The 19997-nt window shown below is 42.5% G+C and overlaps 1 pseudogene; it reads right to left on the bottom strand.

The window, feature by feature from the left end:
• Positions 1–1886: 1886 nt before the first annotated feature.
• LOC129825648 (adenylate cyclase type 8-like) lies at positions 1887–19745 on the bottom strand (annotated as a pseudogene).
• Between the last annotated feature and the right edge of the window lie 252 nt (positions 19746–19997).

Below are 19997 nucleotides of genomic sequence, written 5' to 3'. Positions count from 1 at the left end.
CGCATAAATCTATATTGCATTTCTAATCCGAATGAGCGGTTATTAGGGTGCTAAATGTTCATATTCCTGTGAGCGTAGCTTCCAAATGTATGTACGATAAGTTGACTCTTTTTGTCTCCCCCTCTCCTTACCACCCCTCCCTTTTCATTGCGTAACTAAATGGTCATGCTTTTGATAGTCCACCAGGGACCCGTTTTCATTGCATTATGTTAGTAATCAATAACCTATACCGTGTGTGTGTGTGTGTTTATGTTTTTCTGTGTGATTATTTAATTATTTAGTCAGTAAATAAACAATGAAGCCAATTTGTGTATCGCTGATTCATCACTTAAGTTAGGGTTTGTGCAGATATCCAAGGATTATGCGACGTTCAGAATGAGACTGATGAGGTAATAATTCATAATTGACTGTTATTGATGTAAGAGATATTTAGATAATCTTTAGAGTTTAAATCGGGAGATAGTAACTTGGTAAACAACTGTTCCCGTGGTGCCCCAAATTCCTAATGAGTTAATTGTTACATGATTAATTTAATCTAGTAATAATTAAATGTAGTAGGTAATTATTCGATAAATAGCAGTCGTCACATTAATGACAGTCACGTTACGACAGAGGTAAAGGAAGCCTAATGAGGTTACACTCATTGACAGAACCAAATAAAATCAGCTTCAGGGCAATTACACACTAAAAGTGATGTTGAGACTCTGATTTTTCACTTTAAAATGTATCCCAAACAAACAGAAACCATACAACTCTATGAACAAGGGCGACTTTTAACAATTTCCACTGAAAATGTGGTAACAGAATGACGGTACCAACAGCACAAACCAGCATTCTGTTACGAACTTTGCATCTGCACTGTTCTTCAAGTAAATGTGTTTTTGTAAAAATGCCAGTGGAAAATGTTAAAAGTAGTCCTTTTGCATAGAGTTGTATGGTTTGTTTAACTTTGCAATCATTGATTTTTGTTTGACATACATTTTAAAGGGACAAATCGGAGTCTCAGCATCACTCTGTTCTCGTGGAATTATTCTTCACCACAATGTGTAGCAAAATACACTTATTATTATCACTACACAGATCAAACAATGTATTTAAACAATGTGTTCTCTCGATTAACAATCGTATTATACATCGTAATAAAAACATTACAAAATTGTGTATCATTTACAAAATTGAATGCACCGATTTACACTAAATTAATCCAGCGAATGAAAGTCTATGATACAAAATATGTTGCACAGTTAATCTCGGTACAGTGATGATGAAGTGAGGCATTTATTTTCATGGCTTAGAGGTCTGGACTCTAATCGAACATGTAAACTGCAGGGTTTTTGACATCAGTAAGTAAGTACAGTGTACTCAGCTTACAGTGAATTCTTATAGTAATCAAATTGTCTTGCACGGATGTGATTTCTATAAGAGTAGTGCACTGTGTTTGCCTCAGTCAGGTAATAAATAAACATGAAAACACATGATCCAAATATGCACTGCATAAGATAATTGCAAAAAGCAATTATCATCCTAACAGTGATTGTTAAAACTCAGTAGAACTAAGATTGACAGTGGATCCTCCTGTTCAAAACAAGATGGAGTCTTGTGGGCCAAATAGAAAGTCCTCTGAAGAATGTTTAATATGACACCCAATGTGTCCTTTGAACCGACCCAACAAAATACTTTAATCCCTTGGGGTACTTGGTCCCATGTTCTGTACAGTTTTCTCTCACGAGAATCACTACATACAGTATCTCATACAGTATATCTTCTCTCTCTCTCTGAGGATCAACCAGCTAATCCACCACAGTGGTGTTTAGAGCCAGGGCTGGACGATTCACAACATAGGAAGTCATGACCCCCTAAACAGGAAGTGCCTTTTGGTGGTCTCTCTAGAATCTTCTGCTAGCACTTTCCGCTTTTATTGGCCAAGCTGAACAACCCTCTGTTGGACTCTCTGCCTTCTTCCTGGACTGTACCAGGCCAAACACCACCACTGCCAGGGTGTTCCTGCCCTCCGATTGCCCCCCTGACCGTCCCCCCAGTCCCGTTACTGGCCCTTTGGGTGTGACTGCTGTAGATGAAGTAAGTCCGGACCTTCCCCTGCCGCTCACTCACAATAACACAAATAAAAGGAATAGAAAGCAATACCCTAATTTTCTGAATTCCTCTTAAAGTGTACAGTACTATATACTATAGCCTCATATGGCTCTGGACAATAGTAGTGCACAATGTGGGGTATAGGGTGGGGACAGAGCTACACCCCCTTGATGTAGATTTGTCCCCTCAGCTCCAGGACGAAGCCCCAGGCAGCCAGCATCCCTCGTGTGGCCTCAGGCACCTGGATGCGGCCGCTCACACCTGTGCTGTCCATGCGGCTCGCCAGGTTCACCTTTGTCCCCAGATGTCATACTGAGGCTTGGTTGCGCTGATCACCCTGGCAACCACAGGCCCATGAGCGATGCCTGAGTGGTGGTTAGAAATAAACGTGGAGAGGCTTGATTGGATGAGTATTGACTTAGTAAAAGTTAAGCTTATTACACCGTAATCATTATTTACCCAGCTAGCACATTTGGTTCCTTGGAAGTTGTGGGAACATATGTTTTTGGTTTCACATTGGTTGTGGGAAGAAGCCAAATGTTTCCTGACTGGTAAAACTGAAAGAAAAAAAAATACTTTCTGAGAACATAAGTGGAAATTTAGCCTGTTCCGGGAACTTTTATTTTGAGGTTGCAGGGAGGTTCTAGGAACATTTTACTCTGGTTCCTTAAATTTCTCTGAAGTTTTATTAACGCTCTGATTTTTTTAGTAACTTCCTTAAAATGTTCACTAAATGTTTCAATAAGACTTTTAATAACACTGTCAGCTTATTTTGGGTTCACTTTCTTGAACTACAAGCACAGATAGGACACATGGAAAATCAATTCCTTAGGCATTAATCATGCAAACACATACATTTTTTTATTATGACACAGCATCAGTGAGATTTGAATCTGTTCTCTATTCATGGAATTAATCCACTGCACCACCAGGATGGAACTAGCATGCCATGTTTTTTTACGCATACAAAGCTGTTCATTTTAAAATCCATATCAAAGGAAACAAGCACTCATTAAGATCAGTTGTGGCCAATTAGAGGGCGTGGACAACACACCTGAACACACTTAACAGAGAGGATAGAGAAAGTTTTGTTGATGGAATGTATATGTTTTTAAATAACATTCTTAGAACATTTTCTGAACATTGCTAAAGTTGAGGTTTTAATGGAACGTTTTCTTTTAACGCTCTTGGAACAATTTGAGAACAACATTTGAAATAGAACCACGAGGAAATCTGTTGGAAACGTTATACTGAAGTAGTGAAATTCCCACAGAATTACATTGTTTCTTTACATTCACTGAACTATTTGAGAACATACCCAATGTCAAACCAGTTGAAGAACGTTCTTAGAACATTACCAAATATTTGATTAAATGTAACCATTTTTGAACTTTTAGGAAATGTTCTGGTAAAGTATTGAAATAGCAAGAAAATAATATTTGGTTGTCAATTTCTTCAAAATGTGCTGAGAATGTTCCAAAGCTAATCAACTATCCTGCACCATTCCCAAGAAGTTGTGGGAAGGTTGTATGCAAAAATAACCATAGGACCACCACACTCTCACCAAGCTCTAAGAAACATATGGTTCTCAGAATGTTGTGCGCTAGCTGGGTATTGTGTGAGAGAGAGTGTCATCTTGACTGAACTACTGTATCATCTCAAACAGAGAGAACAACCATCGGATCGATCATTATTGAGCATCATAAAACATGTAGTTTAGGCCTATATGTCTGCGTAGGTCTGTCTGAGCATAGTCTCTCTGTGTATAGTCTGTTGTCTCTTACCCACACGGAGCTGGAAGATGTGAGATTTTTTGTTGTTCTCTCTCAGGGTCTCCTACATGGCCAGGGCAAACAGGACCAGCTTACTCAGGTGGTGCCACCCATTCATACTGGGACTGCGACTTTGAATGTGCGCGTGTGTGTGTGTATGAGGGAGGGAGGGAGGGAGGGAGGGAGGAAGAACAAGAGGATAGCAATAAGGGAAAGAGATCTTTTGGAAAGTCCTTTCTCTACTTTCCCTGAGGCAACCACTCTTTGAAGAGTTATGATGACACGTCCAAAAATGTATGTTTGGTTCCCAGATGACTAAAGGATGTTCCACTACCTGTCTGTCTGGAGATAAGCCATATGCTGCCATGTAACAGCTGCCGATGGCCTTGATATTCTCAATGTCATGAAAATAGAACCTGTCCAACAGCTAGCGTAAAGAGAGAGAAGGAGTAGGGAGGGAAAGAAAAACGGAAAAGACAAAGTGAGTGAGAATGACAGAAAGACAGTGAGGAAGCTCACCTCAGAGAAGTGTTGGCTAAACAAAAAATGAGGACGTGCCTAGATAAAAATCTGTTCATATACAAACCCATGAAGAATGACACCTTTAAAAAATATATATATTTCTGACATGTCAGCACTTACATATGGTCATTTTCACGTTTCATAGAATGTTTGGGAATGACAGAGTAAGGCATTTGTGAAAATTCGATAACAATATATAGTGGGAAAGCGGCCATGCATTTGGACAATTAATAGACACTGCAGTAAATAAAACATAATAACATGCCAGTCAGGACCGGACTCTAGAAAGACCGGTGCACCATAGCCAATCAGAGCTATAATAGACCTTTATGCAGACAAGCCATTTGCCATCATTCACTTTGAACTGGACTGTGTGTTTACAGGCAGTAGCAACAGTGCGACTTTAGACCATTAAAACACATTCACCCAAAAAAAATCACAAAATACACCTGGATGGAATTCTGCAAATATGTAAATGCCACAGGAGTCCTCTTATATTTGGGAACTTTACAGTTATATTGATCAAACAACCATGAACAGGTAGGCTATCTCTCCCTCCCTAAGATCAACAACTAATGTTAGCCAGAGCGAGATGAGCTAAACTCTTAAGAGACAAGAGCAGATAAACCCACTCAAATGTTGGGCCGTCAAAATTGCACTGATAAAAGATGGGGAATAGTAGCCTGCTCGCCCTTCTGCAGCTTGCCTACCAATGCATGCTTGTCCCAACCCACGTTTTGAAAACTGAATGGGAACTGCCTGCTCGTCCATTTGATCGATGCCAAATACATTTGATTGACAACTAATAAATGTGCATGATAACTGTGAATAACAGTTGTTCAAGTTCAGCATAGCTAGCTAGCAAAGCGATTAACATTTCATGCTAGCTAACCAAATGACACCTGCATCTCTTGCTGTAGCCACCAAAAAACAATATGAGGGGGAAATGTTTTTTTTTTTTTTTTTTTTTTAAATGTCTTTTATTCATAATACAAAAATCAACTTACATTGCTACATCAAACATGTCTAGCAAACCAAACACAGGTATTAACAATGCTCAAACATACAACAATTATAAAAAATAAAATACAAAAAATAAATTGTTTAAGTGCAATTATATTCACTTTGAAAATATCTTATTATAATGATTCATGAAGGTGTTATTCACTAGGGTTAGTGTTTTAATAAAATAATTAAATTCAATCAGAAACATTGGTAATTTTGGTATAGAATTTGGGAATTTTTGTTTGTGTATAAAGTATTTGGCAACAAGAATAAAAAAATTAACAATCATTTCAGTGGTTTTGTTATCATTGCAATAGTAACATATTATATATTTTATGTTAAAATTATAGGCAGTGTTCATAATGGTAAATAAGTACTTTGCAAGTTTCCCAAAATTCTGACACAAATCTACATTCAAAGAACAAGTGAGACAGATTCTCACATTCTTTTTCACAGAAGGGGAAAATGTTGTCCACTCACCCAATGACATGACATCCTCCCAGCTAGCTAGCTAGCTAGTTAACGTTAGGCTCTGTGTTTTTAGCTTGCTAAATAAATAGCTACATAAATAGGTAAGCTAGTCTATAAGCCACGTTATTACCGACTTGTGATCATTGCCCTTGCTAGTTTGTATTGACATCCCCAGCCTTAATTAAATTCATACGTTTTAGTCAAAAAATATTGAGTCATTGAAACTCAAACAGTGCATCCCGCATGGGTGGAGGCAGCAAACAATGTACCAGGCCAGCTGTGATTTACAACATGATAGCAATATTTTTTGGACTACCAAGACATGTACTGGTGAATTATATTAATCATGCATTGAACTGCATTCATCTATTCTGCCAACAATGCCTTACTCTACATCATGGAATGTTGAGTAAAATATCACCTATTTTTAAAGTTTCTGTAGCGTAAACTGGAATTGTAATATTTTTGACTGATATTATGATTGTCTGTTTCATATCTGCAAAGTTGTTAAAATGCTGTCAGTTCCACCTTCATTTGTTGGGATGGAAAGTGACAGAAAAAAATCTGGTGTTCCAAAATATTGCAAAACTCTGCCTGGGCCGTACCCCCTTCTTGTCTCCCCTCACGTCGTCAAAGTCAGCGATGATCTCATTGAGCAGTCGGGGGCAGTCAACCCCCTCGTGTTTGTTCTCCTTCTTCTCATAGTAGTCGGTGAACCCTGCAACCGAGGCAAACATCACCCCCACATAGGACTGGGAGTATAGCTCCTGAAGAACGGAAATAGTACCCACATTGAGAAATTGATTGTGAACTGGATTGTTTTGTTGGCATTTCCGTTAACCTATCTGATCTGTGATGTGAAGTCAACAGAGACCTGAGGATAGGTACCCTGGTCCCAGATGTGTTTGTGCTGTCTTGTCAAAAAATGACTATAGGAGTTGACAAGGCAAAACAAACAGATCTGGGACCCGGCTAATGGACATGTGCAAGGGATTGGTTTGGAATCAGGATATTCAGTAGCCTATACGGTGTCAAGGTGTTTTCTATACTTCGTTGTTCCTGCACCTCTCTAGGAAGTGTCTTGTGACATGCAATGGCAGGATGTTGTGCAGCAGACACCCGTTGTGCTCCCGCAGCTCCCTCATGTCCTCCCCTTCCTGCTGAGCCTGCAGACGCCATAGGAAGTCCAGCCTCGCCGTCGCCTCCCACTGGATGACAAGGAACAGCCAATCACAAATAGACTTTACTTTACTGAGGGATGATGGTGACTCAAATTTGAATTAGTTAGACACATCAGTTGTAGCTACATAACTGCTTAACACAATAAGATGCCTCGGGAGCTCTACTGAAATAAAAGGTAAGGACTGTTGTGTGTTACTGTCTTCTGTTGTAGAACACAGCAACAACAAACATGGTCATGAGGAGGATGGAGATGCCCTTCCTCCTGAGGTAGGGAGACCTGTGTGTGTGTGTGACACACAAAGGAAGAGACAGAAAGACAGAAACAGAATTTGAGTGATAAAAATCAACCAAGTGTTCAACTGGTAATGGACAACTCATCGCCAAATCACACACAATATTGATTTAGAGTGAAGGGGGATACCTAGTCAGTTGCACAACTGAATGCATTCAACCGAAACGTGTCTTCCACATTTAACCCAACCAACGTCCACATCATCAGCAGGGTTAACTGCCTTGAGCAAAGGCAGAATGGCAGATTTTTCCACCTTGCCAGCTCCGGGATTCAAACCAGCGACCTTTCGGTTACTGGCCCAACGCGCTTAACCGCTAGGCTATCTGCAACCTGATATTTGTTATATGTTATGTGATATTGGTATGTTTGTTATATTGATGTGTATGCGTGCTTATGTAGGAGGAGGTCCTGCTCTTGCTCGTTGACATATAGGATGTGGAATGCCACCTGTATAAAGTAAGAGTAGACAGCTACCACCAATAGCAGTACAGCTAGCCTCAACAGAGAACTCAGCTTGAGGAACACTGCACGTCACCATGGCTATCACCCCGCTCAGCACAAAAAAACTAGAACACAGGAGAGAGAGAGCGAGAGACAGTGTTATTTATTGTCTTAAATGGCTAAATGTGTATGTAGTGAATCTTCAACAGTGAAAATATATTAGAGAAAATATATTAGATATTATATATATTAGATTTGTGAGATCACATTGTGATAAATCCATAAATAAATAGATAAATTGTGATAAATCCACACTCCACATTTGTCTTTCAGAGAAGTCTGTCTAACCTCTGGGTAGGTGCAGGCAGTGAGAATCCATTGGCTGGGTGTGTCTGTATCTGTGCTGGCCCTGTCTGTCCCCTGCTACAGCAGAGTCCCTCACAATGCACCACACCTGGACCAGAGCAGACAGAGAGAGGAGTGAAGCAGGACAGTCAACTACACAACATCATCCTCATGTCCTGCTGGACCTCAAATCAGACACATGATGAAAACAGTCAGTAGAATTCATGAGGTTTCTCATTTTCACCAGAAGAGTGGGACGGTGCAGGAGTGAAGCACAGACATTGAGTAATGCATCTCCTGATATGAAAGGAGTAAAACTCTGTCCTTCCAGTACTCACCACACATACAGTATCTTTCTAAGCTCTATTGGTGCTCATAATATCTTTCTATGATAAGTTGATACCAGGCCATCCATTTATTTATAATTATTTTGCTCATAAATGCATTTTAATTGAAAATCCAGTCTGGAAATGACTGAATTTAAATGAAATGGACTCAAACCTGGCCGGTACTCACCATGTCGGTGGAGGCCAGGCCGAAGTTGATAAAGATGACAGTGAGAAGGTTGTGGGCGCTGTTCAAATCAAATTTTATTGGTCACATACACATGGTTAGCAGATGTTAATGTGAGTGTAGCGAAATGCTTGTGCTTCTAGTTCCCGCAGTGCAGTAATATCTAACAATTCCTAAACAACTACCTAATACACACAAATCTAAAGGGATGGAATTAGAATATGTGCATATAAATATATAGATGAGCGATGACCGAGCAGCATAGGCAAGATGCAGATGGTATATAATACAGCATATACATATGAGATGAGTAATGTAAGATATGTAAACATTATTAGTGGCATTATTTAAAGTGACTAGTGATCCATTTATTAAAGTGGCCAATGATTCGAGTATCTATGTAGGCAGCAGCCTCTATGTTAGTGATGGCTGTTTAACAGTCTGATGATCTTGAGATTGAGATGCAGCTTCTGTTCCAGCTTTGGTGCACCTGTACTGACCTCGCCTTCTGAATGGTAGCGGGGTGAACAGGCAGTGGCTTGGGTGGTTGCTGTCGATGATCTTTTTGTCCTTCCTGTGACATCGGGTGCTGTAGGTGTCTTAGAGGGCAGGTAGTTTGCCCCCGGTGATGCGTTGTGCAGACCGCACCACCCTCTGGAGAGCCCAGCGGGTGAGGGCGGTGCAGTTGCCGTACCAGGCGGTGATACAGCCCGACAGGATGCTCTCAATTGTGCATCTGTAAAAGTTTGTGAGTGTTTTAGGTGACAAGCCAAATTTCTTCAGCCTCCTGAGGTTGAAAAGGCGCTGTTGAGCCTTCTTCACCACACTGTCTGTGTGGGTGGACCATTTGAGTTCGCCCGTGTTGTGTATGCCGAGGAACTTAAAACTTTCCACCTTCACTGCTGTCCCGTCGATGTGGATAGGGGTGTGCTCCCTCTGCTGTTTCCTGAAGTCCACGATCATCTCCTTTGTTTTGTTGCCGTTGAGTGGGAGGTTGTTTTCCAGGCACCACACGACAAGTGCCCTCACCTCCTCCCTGTAGGCTGTCTTGTCATTGTTGGTAATCAAGCCCACTACTGTTGTGTCGTCTGCAAACGTGATTGAGTTGGAGGCGTGGACGGCCATGCAGTCATGGGTGAACAGAGAGTACAGGAGGTGGCTGAGCACACACCCGTGTGGTTCCCCAGTGTTGAGGATCAGCAAAGTGGAGTTGTTTCCTACCTTCACCACCTGGGGGTGGACCATCAAAGTCCAGGACCCAATTGCACAGGGCGGGATTGAGACCCAGGGCCTCAAGCTTAATGATGAGCTTGGAGGGTACTATGGTGTTGAATGCTGAGCTGTAGTCAATGAACAGCTGTTACGGATACAAGTTTCTGTGTGTATCCTGTGTGTTTCTGTTCTCTCCTTCTCACAGGTGGCAATCATTCCCCAATCAGTCGCTAATCGGAAGACACCTGCTCCTTTTCCCTTACCCAATCACAGTCCCTTTCCCTTGGTTTAAAAACCCTGTCAGTTGTTTTCTCAGGAGCAATCTCTCTGTAAATGCCATATGTTTGTAGATCTCTCGTGTGGTTTAGGATACATGTCACTTTGTCCCCACCTGTGAGTATTGTTTTTGGCTTTGGTGTTTGTTTGATGGTGGGAAAAGGGGGTAACCAGACAGGTCGCCCATGGGCATACACTACCCGTAGATAAACTTTGTTAAATACACTAGTTAGAACTGGGCGGACCACCCACTGTATTTTTGGTTAGTTAGCTGTTGTTGAAATAGGCTAGTCTAGCTTAGGGGTATATTTGGATGCTTATCTGTCTTTCCTTGGGTCCAGCTCAGCCCCTCTTCCTGCCCCCCCATTACCGTGTGTCTACTAATAAACCGAGTTTGACGGTAGATTTAAGTTGTCATGGTTATTTGTTCTCACTTAAGTTTTCACTATTATAATTTGCGTGAGTTGTGTTACCGGTCCCATTACCATCCCCCCTAGACTGTCAGGCCAAAGGGATTCGTAACAGCATTCTTATAGGTATTCCTCTTGTCCAGATGGGATAGGGCAGTGTGATGGCAAATTAATTGTCTGTGGACCTGTTGGGGCGGTATGCAAACTGAAGTGGGTCTAGGGTGGCAGGTAAGGTGATATAATCCTTGACTAGTCTCAAAGCACTTCATGACAGAAGTGAGTGCTACGGGGCGATAATCATTTAGTTCAGTTACCTTTGCCTTCTTGGGCACAGGAACAATGGTGGCCATCTTGTTGTTCTCATGGAACCAGCAGCAGAGCTGTAGTAGCGCTGGGGGGGGCTTTTTAACTCCTCAGCCAAAGCCATCAGCAACAGCAACATAGGCCAGCAGGAAGTGAGAACTGGAGCACTACCGGGTACTGCCTACAGGCCCATCTCAACACAGTAGCAAGCACGCTGAAGCTCTGGGACCCCTGACACAGTAAGTCCCCCAGGATCTTTCTCCTCATACAGTGGTGCCCCTGTGGCAAAAGGGAGGACAGAGAGTTTCCCATGCCTTTAAAGCCCATACATTGAATTGAGACAGTGTCACGACCGTCGTCTAGGTGGAAATGACCGGACCAAGGTGCAGCGTGGTGAGCGTACATTTCTTTTATTAGAATGTCGCCAACAAAACAAGAAATGACCGTGAAGCTTATTAGTGGCACTATAGCCCTAGAAGTCAACTACCCACAAACACCAAAGAAAAAGCTGCCTAAGCATGATTCCCAATCAGAGACAACGATTGGGAATCATACCTGATTGAGAACCATACCCGGCCAAAACATAGAAATAAAGAAACTAGAATGTCCACCCTAGTCACACCCTGGCCTAACCAAAATAGAGAATAAAAGCCTCTATGGCCAGGGCGTGACAGAGACAGGGCGAGAGAGGGGCAAGGACAGAGAGAGACTAAGAGTAAATGAAGAACGAAGAGAGAGAGATGGAGGAAGAGCAAGATAGTTTATTGCAGTTAACGGTTTCATGAGCACCTAATCCCTCGGGTTGTTGAAGACTGAATAGATGAAAGTAATTTGAAGATATGGAGAGCGAGATAAAAGGGGAAAAGATAGGGTTAAGTTTAGTATGACCACTGGTTGAGGATAAATAACTAGGTGAAAGCATACACTGTCCTCTGAGTCTCAGGGCCTATGTAACAGGGTTGGTTATGTTTCCACTTGCCTCTAAAGAAATGTGTATTTGATGTTCAAGCATTCTTATTGGTTAGTTCAACTCTGATAACAATAAGGGGAGTTGTGATTGGCCCCACTTGCAGATAGGGGGAGATCGCGAACGTCAGGTCTTCCCAGTATGAAAATGTGATGCAAGGGGTAGGTCACGTTCTGAATACTGTTTTCTATTTTCTATTTTACAATGTGTACAAGTTTGCTGTACGTTACTGAATTTATACATGTGTGGGTATATGGTACCTGTTAGGGATTGAGGGGCTTTCTGGGATGTGCTTTGGCATATGATTGCTGTAAATAATTGTGTTAGCTAGCATACACCGATGTCATGGTCACATAAGCCACGGCTAACACAGTTGTCTTCATGCTACAGATTTTGTCATCGACAGCCATCAACACTGTTAAGCCCTGCACAACTAACGTGCTGTTTCCCATTTAACAACAGCAGAAATAAATGATGCTCAACTGGGACCACTGGCCGAAGTTATTTATTATTAGAAAACACAACGCATGGAGAGTACACTATACATCTGTTACACCTATGCCAAGCAAAATGTTAATTAAGGGTCAGAGGTTACTGGCAAGCAGTGGTGGAAAAATTACTTAATGGTGAGAGTGTAAAAGGATACCGTAATAGAAAATGACTCAAGTAAAATTTGCCCAGTAAAATACTACATTTAGAACCAAATACTTTACTCAAGTATCAAAAGTTCAAATTCCTTATAAACCAGACAGAACTATGTATTTTTTATTTTTATTGACGGATAGCCAGGGGCACACTCCAACAATTTACAAACAAAGCATGCGTTTAGTGAGTCTGCCAGATCAGAGGCAGTATGACCAGGAATGTTTTCTTGATAAGTGTGTGAATTCAACCATTTCTGTCAAAATGTAATGAGTACTTGGTGTGTCAGGTAGAATGTATGGAGTGAAAAATACACTATTTTCTTTAAGAATGTAGTGAAGTAAAAGTTGGCAAAAATATATAGTAAAGTATAGATGCCTAAAAAATAAAAAAATAAACTTACATTTCTTACACCACTGCTGGAGAAACCTGTTAAGGTCCAGTCTACAGGTAACAGAGAGATCAGGGTTTAGTCAGATGGTTGTCTCATCTCAGCCAGACAGTCAGTGTCCAAAGAGCTCATTGAGCGTACGGGCCAACTCCTGAGCTGACAGGTTCACAGAGGGCAGAGTGAATCCCTTGATGTCAGCAAACAGGATACTGTGGAGGAGAGAAGAGCAAGAGACAAAGGAAGTGAGAGGGGGTTACAGGGGGTGTAAGGAGAGAGAGAGAGAGAGAGAGAGAGATGGTGGGAGAGGGATAGGGAGACAGTTAAGAAGAGAGGGGAGTTAAGTTGTTTTAAGACTATGGATCATTAATCGTATTGCCATTTGTCATGAAAGAACCCCATGCAGTAGTGTGTATTGCAGTATATGGAAACAGGAGCATTTACACATCTTCAGTTTGGTGCGACTTCGGTTTTGCATGTCATCAATAGGCAAACTCTTGACTTACTTTGAATGAAACAAGCCTGTCACATTCAGCGATAGTGCATATCCCAGTTACCAAAAGTGAAGAGATAAGGGCCTGACTAAAGGCGTCTAGTGTATGTGTGCGTTATAAACCACTCAGACCTAACAGTACAGGTGTCCTTAGATGGACACTTCTATTCAAATTCACTTAGTGATGTTTGTCCAAGACCCTGTGGGTTGGTTCTCAGTCTGAGTATATAATGGTGTACAATACTCATATCAGACAGTCTGAAAACGACAGATTCAGATTGCAACACTGCTACGTGTAACCCTAAAGATGATGCTGGTGGGCGTGAGTCTCTCTATGTTCTTCCTAATCCTCCACACTCCTCTCAGCCTCTCCGATGTGGTGACAGATTTCAGTAAGAAAAATTGTATTTCGTTTTTTCTGGACGAGACAACTCCAGTGATCCCTGGTATTCTGCATGCTCATGACAATAATCAAGACCAGAATCGCTATCGGCGGATATGCCAGAAATTTACGGATGCAGGTCAATACACATTTGCAACACTCTACGACACCAATAACAAGATCCCAGTGTTTTCTGCCTACACTTACAAGGGCAGTTATCCAGACTATGTCAAAAGAAACTGGAAGACTGAGCCTCAGGTAATGTACTTATTAACCTGATTTGTTTATGGTATTTTGTCATATCTGCAACCATTAGCCAATGGATACAACAATGTTAAAATCCATAAATTATTTTTTTATTAAAAACTGTATATAGAATTTATTTATTTTTTGTTTAGTCACAAAACGTACACCAGATTATACAGCAATATCTTTAAGGCAATATGTATTGTATCCACAGCTGAATAAGCAGAGTGCTAAAACGGAAGAATCTCAAGCTACTGACAATGACTACTTAAATGAGTCTGCAGATAAAAGTGAATATCACGTAAGCAGAGGCCACATTTTCCCAATGCTACATGCATATGACAAAGCCACTAAAAGCACCACCTGCACCCTGACCAACATCGTCCCCCAAAAGACTACCTTCAACGTAGGGAGTTGGTGTACAATGGAGACTAAAGTAAAAGAAATCATGGATAAGCACTGCAATAATAACAAGCCCAAACCCATGGCCTATGTAGTGACAGGAGCTGTTCCTGGCGAAGACAAAATAAAAAATAGAGTCAACATCCCCAAGTTCATGTGGACTGCCTTCTGCTGCGAGCACAAACCTGGCAAGTGGGTGTCCATGGCACACTGGGCAGGAAACGTGGACGAGGATACAAAAAGAGGCCCGATCATCTCGCCAATAACTCTTGACAACCTGCACAGTAATCTGAACGATCATTACAATTCTCCAGACACAGTCTTACCTAAGGTTTTTCCAGATAAGTGTAAAAAACTTGTTGAGAGTAGTTCTGGGGGCAGTGAGAGTAGTTTTGGGGGCAGTGAGAGTAGTTCTGGGGGCAGTGAGAGTAGTTTTGGGGGCAGTGAGAATAGTTCTGGGGGCAGTGAGAGTAGTTCTGGGGGCAGTGAGAGTAGTTCTGGGGGCAGTGAGAGTAGTTCTGGGGGCAGTGGGAGTAGTTCTGGGGGCAGTGGGAGTCAGTGTGATGCTGACAACTTCTGTGACACTCCACCTGAACGACCCAGCTGGATGTCAGAAAAATATAATCAACTTTCATCTATGTGTAATATACTTTAGTGGACATTCAGTGTCATTGCAGTAACATTACAAATGCATAATCTTTCATTCTGTAACTTTTTTCCCCTGTGTATTTTCCATTGGAGCTGAATACCCCTTCTGCTCAACCTGTATCGCAAAGAGTCAGTCACTTCCCACTGGGCACAGACCTCAATTCTGTGTATTTTCTACATTGGTTCAACGTAATTTAATTGATTCAACCAGCGTGTGCTCATTGGGTTGCAGCATTATGTTGTTAGAGTACTGTTTTGGTATCATTCTCTTTGTAGCACTGGAACCCTCAAATCACAAGAGTTCTCATGAACATACATAGCACATCGATAAGTAATCATAATGAACAGACTTGATAAAACAGTATATCTTTTCTGTATCCTTTCCTTGGTTCTCTGCCATATTATTGTACTAATCAATTCTGTCAGTAAATCAATCTGAAAAGAACATCTGAAAAGTGTTGTCTAAGTCCTTCCTAAAAACACTTGCCTGGAATTGTTTGTGCGCGCACACGTGCGTGTACCTGACATTTATACTGATGGATGTAGATCTGTGGAACTCCTGGGGTATGAGCTCGTCCTCCAAAGCACCCATGTCTGCGATCATCTCCAAGGCAAGGAAACAAGGCAGGATTGACAGCACAATACACTGTTTGGAAACACCCTCTGTCACTCTCCCTCTGCTGTCTTCATAATACAGTCAGTCTTCTCATAAGTCCTAATACAGCCGTGTCATGTCGATTTATTTCACAACAAGTCTGTTCACACCTTATCTACAGTACATCCACATGCAAATTCAACACAATGTGTTTAATGAAAGATATACATCCTCACAACCAGTCCTCTAACATCCATTTCCAGTTGAGAATAAAATACAGAATATTTAATTAAACACATTGTGCTACTATAAAGGGCTGTTAGGGAGACATAAGGCAAGCATATTCAATCTCAAATGTAACAAAGTTTGAAACTGCCCCCCACCAATCCTGCCACTAACCACTCCTACAAGGGTGATGTCACAAATACACTACTTATTGTTTCACATGCCAATGTTCACATTTTGAACAATAAGATTGTCTACTTGGAGGGGAAGGTAGGTACCGGTCTCTGGTTCGCCTTCTCCAGTTTGAGGTGCCCCTCGATGCAGCGGCGGGTCTCCCGGAAGGCCTGTCTCTGGGTGCGTACCATCAAGTAGTGGATGAACAGGCCAGCTGTGTTCGTACCCAAGTATAGAAGCCCTGTGGCCAACACCTGGAGCTAGTAGGAGAGGGTTAGATGTGTAAACCAGCCTTATGGCTAACACATGGCAAGGAGGATAAGAATGGAGGAGAGTTGTACAGTAGGGGATGGCTGCAAGCTGCTTATAGCTACCACATGGGGTGGGATTCTCAACAGGTAAAATAATCACTAGACAACTGTAGAGAGCAACAAAGTTATTTGTTGTAGTGACGGATGATCTCCTTTCAGTAGTTCTAGTGCCGAGGTGAGCAAGCCGGCGCACATGGCCCAGAGCAGAGGTAGTGGGAGCAGTGTGTATGTGGCGAACAGCACGTACTATGTAGGGTCCCTCTCTAGCCCGTAGGCCAGGCCGCCCAGCACATGTGGTCTGGGACAGCCAACTATCCAGGCCAGCATAGCGCAGCCACTGAGGAGACATTAAGTCCTAACAAGTCAGAACCAGGACACAGCGCTACGGACACTGCCATGAATAACCCCGTCAGCCACACACACAGCGCTACGGACACTGCCATGAATAACCCCGTCAGCCACACACAGTGCGCCCACCAGGTACAGGACCAGGATGTGTAGTTTGACCAAGGCGTCGATGACTGCCAGCAATGTGCCTCGGTGGGAGGAGTGTTGCTGGTAGAGCTACTTCAGGTCGCAGGATAAAAAGTCACTCACTGTACAGTTGGATTGACATCAATTGGATCTCATCTCATTTTCATGACTACTAATCTGAGATGAGTTTCTGAAAACGTGAGTGTAACATGATGTAAAGTCATCAAGTCCCACCTGCCTCTTTGGTTACAATAATGAAGACTCTAGACACTACTTTCACTGTACCTATTAGTGGACAAGAGGGAAAGGATACAAGGGAAGGAAGCAAGGAATGAGGACAGTATACTTTTAGAAAGCAGCTAAAACTTAAAATGGTTCTTAAGCTGTCCCCATAGAAGAACCCTCTTTGGGTTCCATTGGTTCTACCTGGAACCAAAAGGGTTCTTCTATGGGGATAGCTGAAGAACCACTTTTGGTCCTAGATAACTATATACTCTTAGAAAAAAAGTTGCTAAGACGTGGCCAACAATACCTCATACTGTAGGAGAAGAAATGTGTACGTGTCACGTACGTTCACCTGCTCATTTATCTCCTGTTGATGTGTTTGACGGGGACAGGAGCGTGGTGATGCATGACGGCTCCCGAAGCATGGGCTGAACCCCCGAAGTCTCCACAAAGGTCTCCATGATGACCCACACGTGACCCGATCTCCACCCTTGGAGTTGTCAGGAGGTATGGGGTGTTCCTCAGCTCACGATGGGACAGGAGTCAGGGAAGGGTCACCTGAGGAGAGTGGAGAGGGTGGAAGAGTACAGGGGAGGAAGTGAGGTGGAAGGTAAGGTGGAACCAATTGCAGTTCAGAAAATCAATCAAAGTGTAGGTGCAGGGTCAATCTAATCTGATGGTCATTAAAGTGATCTTTTTAGCAAAACAATGTTCTTTCAGTCCTGAAAATGTCAGTCCTGAAAACAAAAACTGTCCAAAGCTCTTGACTCATTAATATTCACACTAATCTGGATCCTCTGCTGCCTGCATCTATCAATACCACGTTTAGGGTTGAAGATGCAGACAGTGTCGAAGTAACAAAAGTTTTACTTGAACAGGTGGCAGGCAAAATGACAGGTCAAGGGCAGAGGTCAGTAATCCAGATCAGAGTCCAAAAGGTATAAAACGGCAGGCAGTCTCGGGGTCAGGGCAGGCAGAGGTCAATAATCCAGTGTGGTGTGACAAGGTAAAGAACGGCAGGTAGGCTCAGGGCAGGCAGAATGGTCGAAACCAGGAACTAGACAGACAGGAGCAAGGGGAAAACCGCGGACAGGTTTGGCGAAGAAAACAAACTGGCAATAAAGAGAACACAGGTATAAACACACTGGGGGAATAATGGGGAAGATGGGTGACACCTGGAGGGGGTGGAGACAAGCACAAAGACCAGATCAGGGTGTGACAACCAAAGTTCCAACATTCACAACTCAACATGGTGAGTGTTCTGACATCGAGGCCTGGACCACACGTTAGAGACAGGTCCTGTCTGGGGGCATGCTCTCAGCTGGTTGCCAGATTTAGACCTGAGCTTGTTAGTACTGAAGATATGCTATAAACTCCTGCCTGGGCTCCTTCTGGCATGTGGCTGCTCTCCCACTGTCACTACTCTGATCCCCACGTTGAGGGTAGAAATCAAACGCATAGAACAGATAGAACACTGTGGCATGGGAAACATCATACAAACACTGGGAGCAATGATTTGTTGCTGATTCCCACTCTAAAGGTTCTATTTCTATAGCAAGATTGCTGGTTTGTCTGGTTGGCAAATTGCCGTCACTCACACCAAGTGTAAAGAAAGACCTTACTCATAACATGACATCCACCCTACTTAAAAAATTGTGGGCCTCCCGGGTGACGCAGTGGTCTAGGGCACTGCATCGCAGGGCTAGCTGTGCCACCAGAGATTCTGGGTTCGCGCCCGGGCTCTGTCACAGCCGGCCGCGACCGGGAGGTCTGTGGGGCGACGCACAATTGGCCTAGTGTCGTCCGGCAGGTGCTTCCTCCGACACATTGGTGCGGCTGGCTTCCAGGTTGGATGCGCGCTGTGTTAAGCAGTGCGGCTTGGTTGGGTTGTGATTCGGAGGATGCATGGCTTTCGACCTTTCCCGAGCCCGTACGGGAGTTGTAGCGATGAGACAAGATAGTAATTATTAACAATTGGATACCACGAAATTGGGGAGGAAAAAGGGGGTAAAATTTAAAAAAATTATAAAAAATAAAATAGTACAGTTATATAAATCTAACATATTTATATAAGTTAGTTCAGTTTCTTTTCCCCACTATTCTATTTTGTCATAAGAATATCAACAGCTTTTGAGGTGCAACTTTCAAAGAAACTGATGTATACTGTACATATCGTACAACCACCTGAACCGAAAGAGTAACTAACATGGACAGAGACAGATGGACAGTTACTTTTCCCCACTACTCTCTAAAGGTCTGAGATAAAAACTTAAAGTATGAGAACATTGCAGCAGACAGGCACACCACTTACCTGGGTCATTGTTGTTGTGTACTGTATCCACTCACTTATCCTAGGATAAATTGCCATAGCATCTCCTCAACCTCAAGACAGTTCACCCGCTCATAATCCACTTCTGCTTCTTTGATTTGTACCTGATTCCACCTCTGCGTTAAATCGTCCAGTTTGAAGCAAACCTCTAAAGAGAAAGGACAGAAAACCAAACCCTTACGGATACAAGATAGTGGCCTGAAAGCAAAACAGATTAAGAACTATAGCCAAGAATAGTAAAACTGTTACCAGTTGGTTGGCTCACCACCTGTAGATGGAGAGTCAAAAGGATTGTCACAGAGCAAAGCCCCATCAGTGGAGTGACAGACCAAAGAGGATTACTTAGTCAGCAGCAGTCACTGCCAGACTGGGCCCACGTCACCGACCCCCAGGACAGCCTCGTCATCATGGACTGACTGGTCTCTGGATAGAGTAAGCAACATCAACCAAAGAATTACATTTTCCATTAACAATACAGACGTTCCATTTGGCAATAATAAGCTCATACAGTTGCTGTCATACACTCCAAACCACACAATTGTCACCAATTAGTTGGATATTAATTTTCCACTGAGCAAAAAACATTCTGTACTTACAGCATTCTTATAAATTCATGGCAGACCTTCTTTGTCAATAAAACTCATGAATGCAACCATTT

The sequence above is a fragment of the Salvelinus fontinalis genome, chromosome 27, assembly GCF_029448725.1.
Source record: "Salvelinus fontinalis isolate EN_2023a chromosome 27, ASM2944872v1, whole genome shotgun sequence".
NCBI lineage: Eukaryota > Metazoa > Chordata > Actinopteri > Salmoniformes > Salmonidae > Salvelinus > Salvelinus fontinalis.
Note: the sequence above shows the minus strand (reverse complement) of the source record. Positions and strands in the feature narration are given on the sequence as shown.